This window comes from Salmo salar, chromosome ssa25 (genome assembly GCF_905237065.1).
Source record: "Salmo salar chromosome ssa25, Ssal_v3.1, whole genome shotgun sequence".
NCBI classification, from domain to species: domain Eukaryota; kingdom Metazoa; phylum Chordata; class Actinopteri; order Salmoniformes; family Salmonidae; genus Salmo; species Salmo salar.
In genome coordinates this window covers 13,455,404-13,473,374 of record NC_059466.1, presented here as the reverse complement: position 1 = coordinate 13,473,374, position 17,971 = coordinate 13,455,404, and the positions used below count along the sequence as shown (strand labels likewise).

The window sequence follows — 17,971 nt, the reverse complement described above, 5'->3', positions numbered from 1 at the left end:
GTTACTAAGCAACAGTACTAACAATACACCACCGTAGGACGGTAATATGTAGGAGCACAGAGTTTAAACAATGGCTCATGAAACCCCATAATTTCCCCATGAATACAACCTCATTGCCCACTACCATTCTCACAAAAATCATTGTAGAAAGAGTAACTAGCAAGCTTCAATTTTGCTATCACAATTTGTATTTGTGGCAAAATCAAATCAAACAGCAGTGAACTGTTCCAATATTGTCAAAACTCTCTCAAATAACTTATTTACAATAAGGTAAACTTCTAGTGCTGTTTTACTGGTCAGCTTAATATTATGGTTTGGAATTAATCACCATTAATTAATGAGGAGACATCTGTTGCAACCAACATAAATGGACCTGCACAGCATTGTCTTTTGCATGAACTTTTTCTGCCTTTGATCATTCTTAAAATATGATTGCACCACATGATGGCTTAGGCTCACTTAGACTTGGAGCCATGTGTCTTTACTGTATGAGCGAAGCATCTGATGTTACTGTCTGTGTCTGCCGGTGGAAAAAATCCATCAGCTCTGATGAGATCCTGCACCTTAGAGCATACCCATGCCAACCTATTTATTTTAAGCCCAAAGACTGATATTGTGCTATTTTTAGTTCCACACAATGCAAAGAGACAATTCACATTTGAGCAATGGGTGGGTGACCTTAGGTTGTGTATATTGATTGGGATTTGTTTCTTAATAGAATTGTGTCTAATTAATTCGATTTTAATTGGGAGAAAGCAGAACATGCAAATGCAGCACATTCTGATTCAATCGTTATTTAAACTGCGTAAAAAATTGTACATCAGCGTCTACTTAATGGAATATCGTTGTTCTTTGTTGCGCTTTGTATTGCGCTTTAAGTAGTAATCAGAACAGGTCATTCTGGTGTGGTGGAACAATATATATCTAATGGGTTAAGGATAAATTAGACATTAGAAAGACATCTGTTTTAGAACTGCTTTGTCTTTTAATTATCATCGATGACCATCATTCCCTTTACCGTATCTGTTTTAAGACCAAATGCAGGGACGTCAGAAATGAACTTTCACCTCAGTCATTTCACAATTTGTAAAGGAATGTTTTGTAATAATTCATTCTACTGGGCTTCTTGGCTCATTTCCTCAAAATCACTGTCCTCTTAGCGGGCCGCCCCCTCCCTGTCATCAGCACCGCCCACACTGGTTTGCACTGGACCTCACTAGACACCATGTCAATGCTCCAGCCACCATCAGCCATCAGCCACCACCAGCAACCCAATCAGCAGTTTACTGCCAATGGCCTCCATTTCTGCCCATTAGGCTGACCAATGACCAATGTTAACCAGTGAAGCTTATTGTAAATGTGTACTACGCTAGTGTGCTGATGCCCCTCTGGTTCCTGTTACAGTAACTCACCCACTGGGCAAAAACAGGTTGAATCAACGTTGTTTCCACGTCATTTCGACCCAGAAATCAATGTGATAACGTTGAATTAACGTGGGAAACTGATTGGATTTGCAAAAAAACATCAACTTAAAGGGCATTTCGTCTTTTTTTCAATCAACTTTTAACCTATATGCAATGATATGGTGATTTCTTTGTTGTTGATTCCACGTTGAATTCACGTTGGTTGACAACTTACCCAAATGTAAATCAAAACTTGACGTTGAAAAAACATCTGTGCCCAGTGGGCAGAGATCCCAGTTCCATGGTTTAAATTATCCCAGATTCTTTCCTGAGATAAAACTATAAATTCTACAATATTCTGGATTCTCTTGAGATTTTGCAGAAAGCTTTTGGCAAAAAACACCCCAATTTGTATTGATTGGCCACTTGATTAATGTAGCGTTCTAGTGATTGAGAAGTCATGGAAGATGAACAGCCCTGAAGTGCATCATTCATTTTTGGCCCGACGTTTAGTTCGAGGGAGGCACACAGTGTGCCCGTTAAAGTCAAATGTGTTTATACTGCTTATCACCGCATGTTTGTTAGTTTGCAAGCTGCTTGTTGTCTCCCCTTTGCTCAACTCAGCTTTTGTCTTCTCAATTGCATTAGTTTAGAGATGTATTTTGTCTCGGTTGCCAATCAATACTGAGATGACAACTGAATCCAGGCAGTGAGAACTCATACACAGATAAATAGATCTGTCTGAATCAGGGGGTCCTAAGGACCATCCAGCACAATGGGACTGCCAAGATTTACTGAGGCTATGATGTTTTCTCCATCAAACTTCTGACTAGCTTTGTTAGAAACTTTATTTGTCTCTCCACTGAATAGCCGTGATATATTTTCTCGGCTGTAGGACTTTAACTATATCCACAACAAAACAACAGAGCAGATTGAAAATTACGTAAATGATAGGAGGTAAAAAAAATAAAAAAAAGTGAACTGAGTGATACATAGTACACGTAGTAATCAGATTCTATGGAAGTGTAACTGTACTGCCCTCGCCACAGAGCACTTACTGGGCAGTGTGTGCCGGTGGGCGATCCAATCTCCCAGACAGCTCTCTCCTTGTAAAAGTTCCCCTTTATAGTTTCCCTACTTCACTTCAGTAACTTTATTACAGTATAGCTGAGAGATTTCTATTTCATATTGACCTAAGATTGCTTCAGTTGTCTCATTTCACCTTTTGTCTGGCTTGTGTTGGAGAAATGACCTTCCTCCACATCGGCAGTCGATAGTGACCATGCAGTAGAATGCTTCAGGGAAAGTTAGTTACGGTGACAGACAAAGTTCCTTTCTTGGTTCGTTTAATCAAATAGTTTCAATTAGTCTTCTATTGAAAACTGTAATTGTTCTATAGATAGGAGGTAATTGAATAAAACAATAGCCTTGTCTTCTTTTGTGTAAAAGACAACCATTTTATTGTTACTTTTATTGCTGGCCCGTCTCTATCAATGTCTGTTCAAAGGCCTCTTGATAGATGTACTTTCTGTCATTTCTGCATGAGTTTGATAGAAGTAATTCCCCCTTACAAGTGAACTGTGGATCTATTCCAGCGTTATTAAACTACGTGGATGCCTTTTCCTTACGGAAGAGCTGAGTTCACTGCAAGAAAACAGAAAAGGTATTCCCCTAGTAGAGGAAAGGTGAGTTACACACAGTGTGGATGGAGTTGTGCAGCGGAGAGAAAGGGAGATGCTGACCAGGGGTTGTTACTTTAGTCTTTAAAGTGTGTTTGTGTTTGCAGAGCACCTAGCAGAGAAAGAGCACACCCCAGACTGGCCCTAGAGTGAGGAGACGTCCTGAAATTTAGACATCCACTGCTGAAATGTCTGTCACCATAGCCTTCAGAAAGTATTCACACCCTTTGACTTTTTCTACATTTTGTTGTGTTACAGTCTGAATTTAAAATGGATACAATTTGGATTTCTTGTCACTGGCCGACACCCAATACCCCAAAATGTCAAAGTGCAATCATGTTTTTCGAATTTCTTACAAATTCATTAAGAATGAAAAGCTGAAATGTCTTGAGTCAATAAGTATTCAACCCATTTGTTATGGCAAGCCTAAATAAGTTCAGGAGTCAAATCTGCTTAACAAGTCACATAATAAGTTCCATCGACTCACTCTGTGTGCAATACTAATGTTTAAGATGATTTCTGAATGACTACCTCCTCTCTCTACCCCACAGTCGAGCAGTGAATTACAAACACAGATTCAACCACATAGGCCAGGGAGGTTTTCCAAGGCCTCTCAAAGAAGGGCACCTATTGGTAGATGGGTAAAAAAAAGCAGACATTGAATATCCCTTTGAGCATGGTGAAGTTATTAATTACACTTTGGATGCAAGTGTCCTTCCTAACTCAGTTGCCGGAAAGGAATGAAACAGCTCAGGGATTTCACCATGAGGCCAATGGTGACTTTAAAATAGTTACAGAGTTTAATGGATGTGATAGGAGAAAAATGAGGATGGATCAACGACATTGAAGTTACTCCACAATACTAACCTAAATGACAGAATAAATAGAAGGAAGCCTGTACAGAATTAAGATATTCAAAACATGCATCCTGTTTGCAACAATGCACTAAAGTAATACTGTAAAAAAGCAATTCACTTTTTGTCCTGAATACAAAGTGTTATGTTTGGGGCAAATCCAATCCAATACATTATTGAGTACCATTCTCCATATTTTCAAGCATAGTGGTGGCTGTATCATGTTATGGGTATGCTTGAAATCGTTAAGGACTGGGGAGTTTTTCGGGATAAAAAATAAATGGAATAGAGCTAAGCACAGGCAAAATATTAGAGGAAAACCTGATTCAGTCTACTTTCCACCAGACACTGGGAGATGAATTCACCTTTCAGCAGAACAATAACCTAAAACTCAAGGCCTAATCTACACTGGAGTTGCTTACCAAGAAGACAGTGAATGTTCTTGAGTGGCCGAGTTACAGTTTTGACTTAAATCTGCTTGAAAATCTATGGCAAGACATGAAAATGGTTGTCTAGCAATGATCAACAACCAATTTGACAGAGCTTGATGAATTTTGAAAAGAATAATGGTCAAATGTTGCACAGTCCAGGTGTAGAAAGCTCTTAGAGACTTACCCAGAAAGACTCTAACATGTTGCACAGGGGGCTGAATACCTATCTAATCAAGATATATTAGTGTTTTATATTTCATAAATGTTTTACGCGTTACAATTGTTCTTCCACTTTGACATTACAGAGTATTTTGTGTAGATAGCTGCATTATTATTTTTTTTTAAAGTTGACTGTTTGAATAGCACAAGTAGATTAGAAATGTGTTAGTCTGCCAAGACCGTATGCTGCTACCATTCTGGCCCATTTCCATTACCTGTCTTCCTAGGCTTACTGTAGAGTTAGTCAGGAGCCTTGAAACAGAGCAGTGCGATGCCTGTGGATGGTGGTGGTCAAACCTATCATTGTGGACCCAGCGCCTTGTAAACAAAAATCCATACCCTCTTTCCTGCAGATTGGTGTTTTACATCAACATTGCGCTGGCAGGAATCAGATTATTAACAGTTTTAGTCCGTTGTAAAGTCTAGTGGGTGGAAGTGTGAAGTAATCACAGTAGTGAATCGGACCAGTGAACAAGGAAATCTGTTCATTTCCAATGGGGCCGGCCTATTGGTTTGTGAATCAACTGACTGGCTCCTCGTGTCATTAAACCGCTGAGATGCAGTAAAAAATCTGATAAGTGATAAATGTGTTAAACACCCAGAATACTTTCTTCCTCCTCGTTTTTTTCTCTTTATTGAAGACATCCTTATGGGGATAGGACTTTTGGGAATGGGAATGGGGACGTCGGGGAAGAGTGTGGATTTTGGTCAATGAGCCTTAGTGTAGCAAGGTCGCCGTCCTCAGCTCCTCTCCTTTGAAGTGTGTAAGAGATCCCTTGGGAGGGATGGAGTACCCATCCTTGAACAGAGTTTGCGGAGACTTGCAAAACCCCTGCTTACATTTTTTTAATGTTCTCTACGGTTAAGCAGAGCACATTTGAAACAATAACTAGTATTCTATAATTCTTCAGCTTCGCCATTTGAATTGTGTCATACTGTAAGCCTAATTGTATTATTTTCCATACAAGAACATTGGATTGTTCTCAGTTTCTGTGTTGAGGGCTGTTGATTTGCATGTCTGAGGATTTAACTGTACTTAAGACTTGTAATCGAATAGGTTGCCTTGCGTGTCTCTCGGCCTCAATAGTCATGGTTTAATGAGCGTCGCTTGGACAGAACAATGACGGCTCAGAAACACTCTCAACCCCATGATTTTGTATTACGGTTAATCAGAAAATGGCAAATACAAGACACTTGTTTCTTTCAAAAGCCTATAAAATGAAACTAATCGTCATTGCATAATTCAAAGTAGAAGTGCTGTTCACATTTGGCACATTGAACCATCCTCTGCTCACATACATTGGAACAACCCATTTGATGCCTCTAAGCTCCGGTGAGTTTGTTTACAAATGACAGATCAATATGTTATTATTATACTCTCTGTAGTTCAGATGTCAGCCAAGATAAGTTTCTCCTGAGAATCCCCAATAGTATCCAAGGATAGAGAGTTGCTCAAGTTGTTTTCTTATTCAGTCAGGGACACAAATATATCAATGGCTCAGTATAAATGTAAACTGAACATGTTATATAACGATAGAACTGCGGTATATGTGAAGAAAGTATTCTTATCTTGGGAATGAGGAGTAAACCTTTTTTGACAATATGAAAATGTGTTGATATGGGTGTTTATTAAACGTATCGACTGGATCTGTGAGTTTGAGAGTCCACGCTAGTTTCATAGTTCAGTCATGACGCGACAACAAGCGTATGGTTGGGTTCTGCCCTGCAATGTTCAGAGGAGATTGCTTGATGTTCTAGTTTTGATGTGTTAAAACTTTCAGTAAAATCTAAGACATGCTTTTTACTTGTTCATTTAAATGGCTTTACAATATTGTCTAATTTAATGGCATACTCTGTTGCCATTGTGGAGAGAATCATATGGACCCCTGTGCAAGTTTCCCTCAAATGAATTATTATAACAATCTACACAGGCGGATAAAACAGGACAAGAGGTATTATGTGTAGGGATTTGCATAATGATGATGATTCATTGCTGTGCTTCAGCATTTCTGTATAGCGTTTGATGTTGAGGTCGAAATGTGTGCAGTACTTTATGGACATACATATAAAGTGTAGAAATAAGAAGCTTTGTGCAAATAAAAATAAATAAAAAAGAAGACAATCATCGGCCAATGAGAATGCAACGGTAGAAGAGTTGAATAGAGATGGAGATTGGCGCAATACACGCATGTGTTTCCTTGTTTTGTCCGAGAGAGAGAGAGAGAGGGAGAGGGAGAGAGAGAGAGAGAGGGAGAGGGAGAGAGGGAGAGGGAGAGAGAGAGTGATGGAGGGAGGGAGGGAGCGCTCCCAGACATCTAGTAGTGTCTGTTGTCTCTACCCACAGGATTAGGCTGCTTTGTGCTCATGATACTTTTAAGAACCGCCCCAAGTCAGGCTGCAGAAAATGGAACATTTTGACATGAAGCCGTTTCAATTATTATGATGTGGCTATAGTTTTCAGTCAAGCCAAAAGGACTGTGTACGTGTGCATGTGTGTGTGTGCGTGCACGCGCCCGCGTGGTTTTCCGTTAGATCTTAAAACTGCCCTTTGTTGGTTGGGAGTCTCAGTTTGCTGGTTTTCATTGATCTGCATTGATCGGGTTTTATTTTATTTCTATTTTCAATAAGTGATCGTGTCAGTTGAATTTACATGTACAGTATGTCTTTCATGTTCCACATTTGCTGTGAAAAATGACTCACTTTGGGACTTAAAATCTGGTAAAGACCTTTAGATAGTAATTATGGAGCCTCTTTGTCCCAAGCCTCTACTAGACCAACCTTGAAATAAGTCACTTGAAAATGATTATTGCAACCATTATAAGATAATGGATAGTCATTACACTCCTACTGTCATGTGATCTTGAAACATGATGCATCCATTGTACTTACCGGCCTCTTAATATCAGAACATACGGTTTGTAATGATTTATAGTTACTACAATTTAATATGCATTGTGTCTTGGTTGTTGGCTAAATAATTAGCACATTTTATCTGATAAATGACCAAGCAGGAGGTGAAAGGCTTTTTCTTCCTCTATTAATGTCAGTGGAAAAAAACTGACTGGATCTGTTGTTTTGAAGAGAGATTCAAGCCTAGACATTTCTATTTCTCACGTGCCGTGTCTGAGTTTATGACTTCATTCTCCCGTCTCCACCTGATATAAAAGGTATACAATTCATTGTTGGCTATATCAACTCTCTTAAATAACCAAGGTGCTATTATTGTTTGTAACCCATTTCAATTAAACCACAGACAATGACAATTTGTTTAGTAGAACTGATGTAATATCACATGTAGAATAGATGTTTTCTTATCCTGAAGCATTGTAAACAAGTCCCTATGTCGTCCATCTAACGCAATCCGCTGGAATTATGCACCTGTACCTGATGGCGGCCCGGGTATAAATAAAAGCAGTTGGATACAAGTTGGATACAACTGAAGTATATTTGGAGACTTGGAAACCTGTTTGTATTTACTGTAAAGTGTAGCAGGCCCACGTGCGCTGGGTAAATGCCACAGTGAGACATTCGCCTCTATTCCCTCAGGGATATATTGTCGGAGGTAAGAGTGCTTTCGCTTCCAGGGAAAGGGAACAGGCACATTGTATCACTGAAGGAGCAGACTGCTTTGAAAGGAATAATCTGTGTTTACTAGATTGAAATGATTACAGCTCTGTGACAGCGGGCTGCCTCTGTGTCTCTGAGAATAGCATCATGAATATTACTGTGATTACAAAGAGTGGCCTTGTCACAGGAAATTGACTGTTTGATTGACAGGCCAACTACATTAATGTAATAATGATAAGTGCACTGTAGATTTACACTCATATCCTGATTGCCTTGGAATCGTCTGGAATCTGTTAACTAGCTTCCGTTCTCTTAATCGGTGTGAAAGTAACCACAATTAACCACAACACCATTATGATGTTGACTGCTGTCTCTGACCATATTCAAAGGTAATTACTTGATTAATTGTGGTTTGAACATTTAATTAGATCACCATACCCTGGAGGTAAGGTGACAAAGTCAGTTTGTTGCACTTTTGAATCCTGAAAGGTTTATTAGTTGTTATGAGTGTATGGTTCATTTGAATCATCAGATAGCAGAAAATGCTCCGCACCAGCAACGGACAGAGCACATTGCAAACTCTCCTCTGTCAAATTCATTGACAGTGCAGTCTGGCTGAGAAATGGATGGGTTGAACCAGTGAATAAGACAGTGACTGAGGAAGGCATATCTTTACTAAATGAGGGGTTAAATGGTGCCCTGTGGTCTAAAGATTCGTCGGAATTACTGCCACATGGATCACTAAATTGAGTTTAGATGTTCTTAACTTTATATGTGAGATGAATGGGCTTCAGTTGCCAATACCGATCACTGCTACACATTGCATTAGAATTCTCTCTCCCTCGAAATAGCTCGAGTGAATTTGAATATGAATGAGCTTGTTTTTATTTATACATGTAATTAATGTCTGTCGACAGTATTTGCACGCTTGTCATATCGAGTGGTCTGTGTTTGCAATATAAAAGCAAAAGCTCTCGTAATTATGTTTACATCCACAGATGAAAATCCCAGGGCTGTAATGATCAGTAATTATAAAATATTTTTTTTCCAGCGTGTCTACTGCCTCAGCTGTGACTATAGATTGTGTGCTGTGGAGTGCAGAGTTTGTGCAGCTTAATTATGACATTGTACACGACTAAATGTACCAGTCTGCTTCAGCCCTGCAAAACACTTCCAGTGCATAATCACGCTCAAGTCTGACTTTAAAGAGCTCATTACAGTTCGTTTTCTAAAGAGCGGCTTATTAAACGCAGTTACCTAATAAGCATCTTTGGTGGTGCAAATTGCTGGAAATGTTAATGAGTCTGATTAGGCCACGTTTCAATTACGACAGCTAGCTGTTACCTCAACCCTCCCCCACCCCAAAAGAGCTAGGGAGAGGAGTCCAGCTCTTTATGCTTGGGAACCTCCTAGAAGGCATTGCCCTCTCTCTCTCATTCTCCTATCTCCCTTTCTCTCTCTCTCTCTCTCACTCACACACACACACACACACACACACACACACACACACACACACACACACACACACACACACACACGTGCACGCACACACCTACGCATATACACACACAACTCGCACACAAAAAAGGAACATAAAAAACGCTCTGCCACCTCTGTGCTTCCTTTCAGCAGCCCAGTAATGAATAGAGAATTGTGCAAGCGGCAGTCCAATTTGCGCACTGGGAAATTGGATGGACAAAGCGGAGATCCAGTCCTGTTTGCTTAAAAAATGGCCAAGGCTACCAAGATTAATAGTTCTCAAAAAGGTCAGTGTCTCTGTTTCATCGGAGATGATCACAGTAGCAAAAATTAAACATCATGCAATATCAATGCTTTGTCCTTCGTGATGTCTTTTATTAACATTACGAGTGTCAGATTCAACACAAAAATCGTCATATGTAACTGTCATTAGGGACAAAGAGATTTGGAGGGTGCCATTTTGAAATTTGACCAACAGAGGAGACTGCTAAATTAAACAAAGAGTTTTGTGAGTTGCTAATCAGTGGAATTTGAGCTTAACGTTAAGCCCTCAGGCTGTCTGAAAACATTCCACTAACGGAACAGTCAATAATTATACCAATTGCAAGACAGAGAAAGGAAGCGGTGGAGGTTGTTGTATTTGTATTTCTATAAAGAAGGGATAATGGATGGTGTTCTAACGTAATGTGGACGTAGAAACTCATTATGCAAATCTAAATTATACTGTATGTCTATGGGCTAAAACAACATCAGGCATGAACCTGGTTTGTGTGGCATGTGTGTGAATGTTAATTTACTGACCCCCTGAATGTCTTACCCTTCCTTAGGAGTTAGTGTTACGAGCAGTTTGTGACGTACTGTATGGATACGCTCAGGGGCGGCAGGTAGCCTGGTGGTTAGAGGGTTGGGCCAGTAACCGAAAGGTTGCTGGATCGAATCCCCGAGCTGACAATGTAAAAATCTGTCGTTATGCCCCTGAACAAGGCAGTTAACCCACTCTTCCCTGGTTGGCTGTCATTGTAAATAAGAATTTGTTCTTAACTGACTTGCCTAGTTAAATAAAGGTTAGAAAAACACAGTTGTCCATGCTAATGTCTACCATGATGTGTGTAATCACATTTCATGTGGTTATTGGTTCAGATTGATGTTTTTCCTCATATTCCCTGACTGAAGTGTCCTCATATTCCCTGACTGAATGTCATTGCTAGGCAATGATACAGTTTTCTAACCGAACCAAGTTTGTTTATAGTTTGTCACACACGTTTCAAAGTGAAGTGTTCTGTCCCTTTCTACAGAGAGAGGGATGGCTCTCTGCCCTCATCCACAGTTCAGTAAATGTTCACTTACTCGCTGTATTTAAATCATTTGGCTTTTTTGCTGGCTTTCCATTTCATTAAGCAACTGATGATAAGGGATCTGATCTGAAAACTTTGCAAGAGGATTTAAAGGAAAAATATATTTCTGCACTATGTACAGTTATTTGTACTATGGTGATATTGACAATGATACAGTGGTGGAAAAAGTACCCAATTAGGTACTTGCGTCCCACCTAGTCAACAGCCAGTGGAATCGCGTGGCGTGAAATACAAATACCTCAAAAATGCTATAACTTCAATTTCTCAAACATATGACTATTTTACACCATTTTAAAGACAAGACTCTCGTTAATCTAACCACATTGTCCAATTTCAAAAAGGCTTTACAGCGAAAGCAAAACATTAGATTATGTCAGGAGAGTACCCTGCCAAAAATAATCACACAGCCATTTTCAAAGCAAGCATATATGTCACAAAAACCAAAACCACAGCTAAATGCAGCACTAACCTTTGATGATCTTCATCAGATGACACTCCTAGGACATTATGTTATACAATACATGCATGTTTTGTTCAATCAAGTTCATATTTATATCAGAAAACAGCTTTTTACATTAGCATGTGATGTTCAGAACTAGCATACCCACCGCAAACTTCCGGTGAATTTACGTTCACAAAATACATAACAATTATTTTAAGAATTATAGATACAGAACTCCTTTATGCAATCGCGGTGACAGATCTTAAAATAGCTTTTCGGCGAAAGCACATTTTGCAATATTCTGAGTAGATAGCCCGGCCATCACGGCTAGCTAATTTGACACCCACCAAGTTTGGCCCTCACCAAACTCAGATTTACTATAAGAAAAATTGGATTACCTTTGCTGTTCTTCGTCAGAATGCACTCCCAGGACTTCTACATCAACAACAAATGTTGTTTTGGTTCCAAATAATCCATACTTATATTCAAATACCTCCGTTTTGTTCGTGCGTTCAGGACACTATCCGAAGGGTGACGCGCGAGCGCATTTCTTGACAAAAAATGTCAAAATATTCCATTACCGTACTTCGAAGCATGTCAAACGCTGTTTAAAATCAAATTTTATGCTATTTTTCTCGTAAAATAGCGATAATATTCCAAGCGGGCGACGTTGTATTCATTCAAAGGCTGAAAGAAAAAAATTGAGAATTCTCATAAACGCGCTTCTCAGTCTCACTGTTCCCAGGCTGACCACTCACAAACAGAGCTGCTGTACTTCGCCCAGAGACTGCAGACACCCCATTCCACTTTCTGGTGCCTTCTGAGAGCCAATGTAAGCCTTAGAAAATGTCACATTACAGCAGAGATGCTGTATTTTCGATAGAGATGCAACTGAAGGACAACAAATTGTCAGACAGGGCACTTCCTGTATGGAATCTTCTCAGGTTTTGGCCTGCTATATGAGTTCTGTTATACTCACAGACACCATTCAAACAGTTTTAGAAACTTTAGAGTGTTTTCTATCCAAATCTACTAATTATATGCATATTCTCGTTTCTGGGCAAGAGTAGTAACCAGTTTAAATCGGGTACGTTTTTAATCCGGCCGTGCAAATACTGCCCTCTAGCCCCAACAGGTTTTAAGTATCAAAAGTAAAAGTACAAGTATGAATAATTTCAAGTTCCTTATATTAAGCAAACCAGACTTCATTATTGTCTTGTTTTTGGGGGTTTACAGATAGCCAGGGGCACACGAACACCTAGACATCATTTACAAACGGAGCATGTGTTTAGTGAATTCGTCAGATCAGAGGTAGTAGGGATGACCAGGGATGTTCTCTTGATAAGTCTGGGAATTAGAACATTTTCCTGTTCTGCTAAGAATTCAAAATGTAAGTAGTTTTGGGTGTCAGGGACAATGTATGGAATAAAAATTCCATAATTCTCTTTAGGAATGTAGTGAAGTACAAGTAGAAGTTTGAAAAAAATATAAATTGTAAAGTAAAGTACAGATACCCCAAAAAACGACTTACAGTTGAAGTCGGAAGTTTACATACACCTTAGCCAAGTACATTTAAACTCAGTTTTTCACAATTCCGGACATTTAATCCAAATAATAATTCCCTGTCTTAGGTCAGTTAAGATCACCACTTTGTTTTAAGAATGTGAAATGTCAGAATAATAGTGGGGAGAATTATTTATTTCAGCTTGTATTTATTTCATCACGTTCCCAGTTAGTCAGAAGTTTACATACACTCAATTAGTATTGGGTAGCATTGCCTTTAAATTGTTTAACTTGGGTCAAACGTTTTGGGTAGCCTTCCACAAGCTTCCCACAATAAGTTGGGTGAATTCTGGCCCATTCCTCCTGACAGAGCTGGTGTAACTGAGTCAGGTTTGTAGGCCTCCTTGCTCGTGCACACTTTTTCAGTTCTGCCCACAAATGTTCTATAGGATTGAGGTCATGGCTTTGTGATGGCCACTCCAATACCTTGACTTTGTTGTCCTTAAGCCATTTTGCCACAACTTTGGAAGCATGCTTGGGGTCATTGTCCATTTGGAAGACCCATTTGCGACCAAGCTTTATCTTCCTGACTGATGTCTTGAGATGTTGCTTCAATATATCCACATAATTTTCCTTCCTCATCATGCCATCTGTTTTGTGAAGTGCACCAGTCCCTCCTGCAGCAAAGCACCCCCACAACATGATGCTGCCACCCCCATGTTTCACGGTCGGGATGGTGTTCTCCGGCTTGCAAGCCTCCCCCATTTTCCTCCAAAGATAATGATGGTGATTATGGCCAAACAGTTCTATTTTTGTTTCATCAGACCAGAGGACATTTTTCCAAAAAGTATGATCTTTGTGCCCATGTGTAGTTGCAAACCATAGTCTGGCTTTTTTATGGCGGTTTTGGAGCAGTGGCTTCTTCCTTGCTGAGCGGCCTTTCAGGTTATGTCGATATAGAACTCGTTTTACTGTGGATATAGATACTTTTGTACCCGTTTCCTCCAGCATCTTCACAAGGTCCTTTGCTGTTGTTCTGGGATTGATTTGCACTTTTCGCACCAAAGTACATTCATCTCTTGGAGACAGAACATGTCTCCTTCCTGAGCGGTATGACGGCTGTGTGGTCCCATGGTGTTTATACTTGCGTACTATTGTTTGTATAGATGAACGTGATACCTTCAGGCGTTTGGATATTGCTCCCAAGGATGAACCAGACTTGTGGAGGTCTACAACATTTTTTCTGAGATCTTGGCTGATTTCTTTGGATTTTCCCATGATGTCAAGCAAAGAGGCACCGAGTTTGAAGGTAGGCCTTGAGATACATCCACAGATACACCTCCAATTGACTCAAATGATGTCAATTAGCCTATCAGAAGCTTCCAAAGCCATGACATCATTTTCTGTAATTTTCCAAGCTGTTTAAAGGCACAGTCAACTTAGTGTATTTAAACTTCCGACCCACTGGAATTGTGATACAGTGAATTATAAGTGAAATAATCTGTCTGTAAACAATTGTTGGAAAAATTACTTGTGTCATGCACACAGTAGATGTCCTAACTGACTTGCCAAAACTATAGTTTGTTAACAAGAAATTTGTGGAGTGGTTGAAAAACGAGTTTTAATGACTCCAACCTAAGGGTATGTAAACTTCCGACTTCAACTGTAAGTAGTACTTTCAAGTATTTTTACTTAAGTATCTTTCACCACTGCAATGATGTATGTTAAATGTGATAGACAACAATTGTTGAAGACTGTCTCTGGTGCCCAAATATGTATTTTATCCAATGTATTTGCTTATGCAAAACCGTAACTTTATACTGTAAGTGTACTGATAATGTAATAAAAGCCGTTAATATCAGAGCTGGAATATTGTTTGAGGCCCTTATACACTCGAATGTGTTGTTGCAAAAAGAATGTACCACTTGAAATATCTTACTTTTTTGCATTGCTACCTCACCACCCACATGCGTCAAGAGGACTTTACTAAGAGGACTAATAACCTAGAACATAAAGGATGAGTAATCCTAGAGATATCAAAAGGTCTAAAGGTACTGACATCAGTGAAAGTAACTTTTTGAGTTCGCAAGACAGCTACAGTACAAACTGTCCCCTGGAACACCAACAGCAGTGAATGAACAAAATATTAGGAACACCTTCCTAATATTGAGTTGCACCCCCTTTTGCCATCAGAACAGCCTCAATGTATTGGGGCATGGACTCTACAAGGTGTCGAAAGCATTCCACTCCAATCTTTCCGAAAGTTGTGTCATCGGCTGGATGTCCTTTGGGTTGCGGACCATTCTTGATACACACAGGAAACTGTTGAGCGTGAAAAACCCAGCAGCGTTGCAGTTGTATGGTAATAAGTTCTAGCCTGGCACCTACTACCAGACCTCGTTCAAAGGCACTTAAATATTTTGTCTTGCCCGTTCACCCTTTCAATGGCACACATGGACTACCCATTTCTCAATTGTCTCAAGTGACATCAATAAGGGATCATAGGTTTCACCTGGATTCCCCTGGTCAGTCTATGTCATGGAAAGAGCAAATGTTCATAAGTCGTTTTTTGGAGTATCTGTAGTTTACTTTACAATTTATATTTTGGGCAACTTTTACTTTTACTTCACTACATTCCTTTACAAAATATTGTACTTTTTACTCCCTACATTTTCCATGACACCCAGAAGTACTTGTTACATTTTGAATGCTTAACAGGACAGAAAAAGTGTCCAATACACGCACTTATCAAGAGAACATCCCTGTTCATCCCTACTGCCTCTGATCTGATGGACTTACTTTTACTTTTGATACATATTTAGAACCAAATACTTTTAGACTTTTACTCAAGTAGTATTTTACTGGGTGACTTCCACTTTTACTTGAGTAACTTTCTATTGAGGTATCTATACTTTTACTCAAGTATGACAATTGGGTACTTTTTCCACCACTGGATTTGCCCCAAAAATAGCATTTTGTATTCAGAACAAAAAGTGAATTGCTTTGACACATTTTCTGCAGTGTTACTTGAGTGCCTTGTTGCAAACAGGATGCATGTTTTGGAATATTTTATTCTGTACAGGCTTCCTTTTTTCTCTCTGTCAATTAGGTTAGTATTGTTGAGTAGCTACAATGTTGATCCATCCTCAGTTTTCTCCTATAACAGCCATTGAACTCTAACTGTTTTAAAGTCACCATTGGCCTCATTGTGAAATCCCTGAGCGGTTTCCTTCCTCTCCGGCAACTGAGTTAGGAAATACACATGTATCTTTGTAGTGACTGGGTGTATTGATACACCATTCCGAAGTGTAATTAATAACTTCACTATGCTCAAAGGGATATTCAATGTCTGCTTTTTATTTTTGACCCATAGGTGCCCTTCTTTGCGAGTCATTGGAAAACCTCCCTTGTCTTTGTGGTTGAATCCGTGTTTGAAATTCACTGCTCGACTGAAAGACCTTACACATAATTGTATGTGTGGGGTACAGAGATGAAGTCATTCAAAAATCATGTTAAACACTATTATTCCACACAGAGTGAGTCCATGCAACTTACCATAACAAAAGGGTTGAATACTTACTGACTTAAGACATTTCAGCTTTACATTTTGTATTAATTTGTAAACATTTTGAAAAACAGAATTTCAATTGACACAATGGGGTATTGTGTGTAGGCTAGTGACCAAACATCTCAATTTAATCCATTTTAAATTCAGGCTGTAACACAACAAAATGTGAAAAAAGTCAAGGGGTGTGAATACTTTCTGAAGGCACTATGTATTCTTCTCTGTTTCAAATGGTACTGACTTGTTATGTCTCTCAGATCAGTGTCTTGTTTTATAGATTGTATTGCCTGTGAATAGAGTTTCAGCTAGTCTGACAGGGCTTTTTGCCTTGTGCTTTTCTTAATCATTAGCTTGGATGGCTGACAGCCATGTGAGCCATAGCATGGATCTCTTTGACTAAAACCTTGTAAATTAACACAATTAGCGCTGCATCATCCTGCTAATTAGCTCCTGGTGTCTGGTGTGGCGGCTGGGCATGCGGCTGGGAGGGAGTCATGGGGGAATCCACGTTCTCGTCTGTTACTAGACAAACACTGCGCTGTAATCCGCCGCTGGATGCTCTTTGTTGGTTTCCTAAAGCCTTGGATAGGGATAGCTACTGGGCAATTTCATATGATGCTGCTGCACGTGTGGCTGGCTAAGTGGTGGATCAATGCAGCAGGAATGGATGGTTTTGCAATGTGATTCTGTGTTTACTAATAGAGTTTCAAGTCGGATTCGCTTTGATAAGCAATGTGTGTGTGTGTGTGCGTGTGTGTGTGTATGTATGTGTGTGTGTGGCTGTGTATCTGCGTTTCTTTTAATACTGTAAACACAATGATCTGTTTCTTTCTTGGGTATATCTTTCTTTGATAATCCCATGCTGAGTCTAAAATGACAGCATATGTAACAACTTGTGTTTGCAAATTGAGTTTAGGACTAAACTCGATGGTGCCTTTTGAGCCCTGGAGGCAATGAAAAAGATAGTCTGGGAAGCGAGAAAGACAAGTACAGCATGTTTTTTCTCTCTCACCATGTAGACTGGGAAGCAGTAGGCAGACACAAGGCCGTTGTAATTCATGCCGGGCAGTGGGGTTTGTGTGATGAAAGCAACAGAGCGCTGCCTGGGAGATTGCTTTGCTGCACTCCTCGAAGCAGATTTGAAACTGTCTCGGAATGCCTTAGATGAGAGTTGGATTATAGACTGACCTGCAATGTCTATGTCATTCTGTTCTGTGCAGGGTGCATTATACTGTGCTAACCAGGTGTTGGGTCCCAAATCCACACACTGCCCATGATGTAATTGCTCAGCAGTGCCTATTTTACAGTAGAGGAAGTTAGTTGTGTAATGGTATTGGGATTTGGGATATATTTGTCAGTTCATTCATTGCTACAAAGGCAACTTTTCCACCATGTTAAATGTACCAACTTCTAGACACAACATACTGACAACGCAAGAAAACTGACAATAAATAGCAACAACTATCTGATGGTA

The 17,971-nt window shown here is 39.6% G+C and overlaps 1 protein-coding gene across 2 annotated transcripts in view; it reads left to right on the top strand.

Annotated features, from left to right (window-relative positions):
* The window catches only part of LOC106586191 (fidgetin-like), a 36,696-nt gene that overhangs the window by 13,031 nt on the left and 5,694 nt on the right, over positions 1-17,971 (top strand). The window lies entirely within an intron of this gene.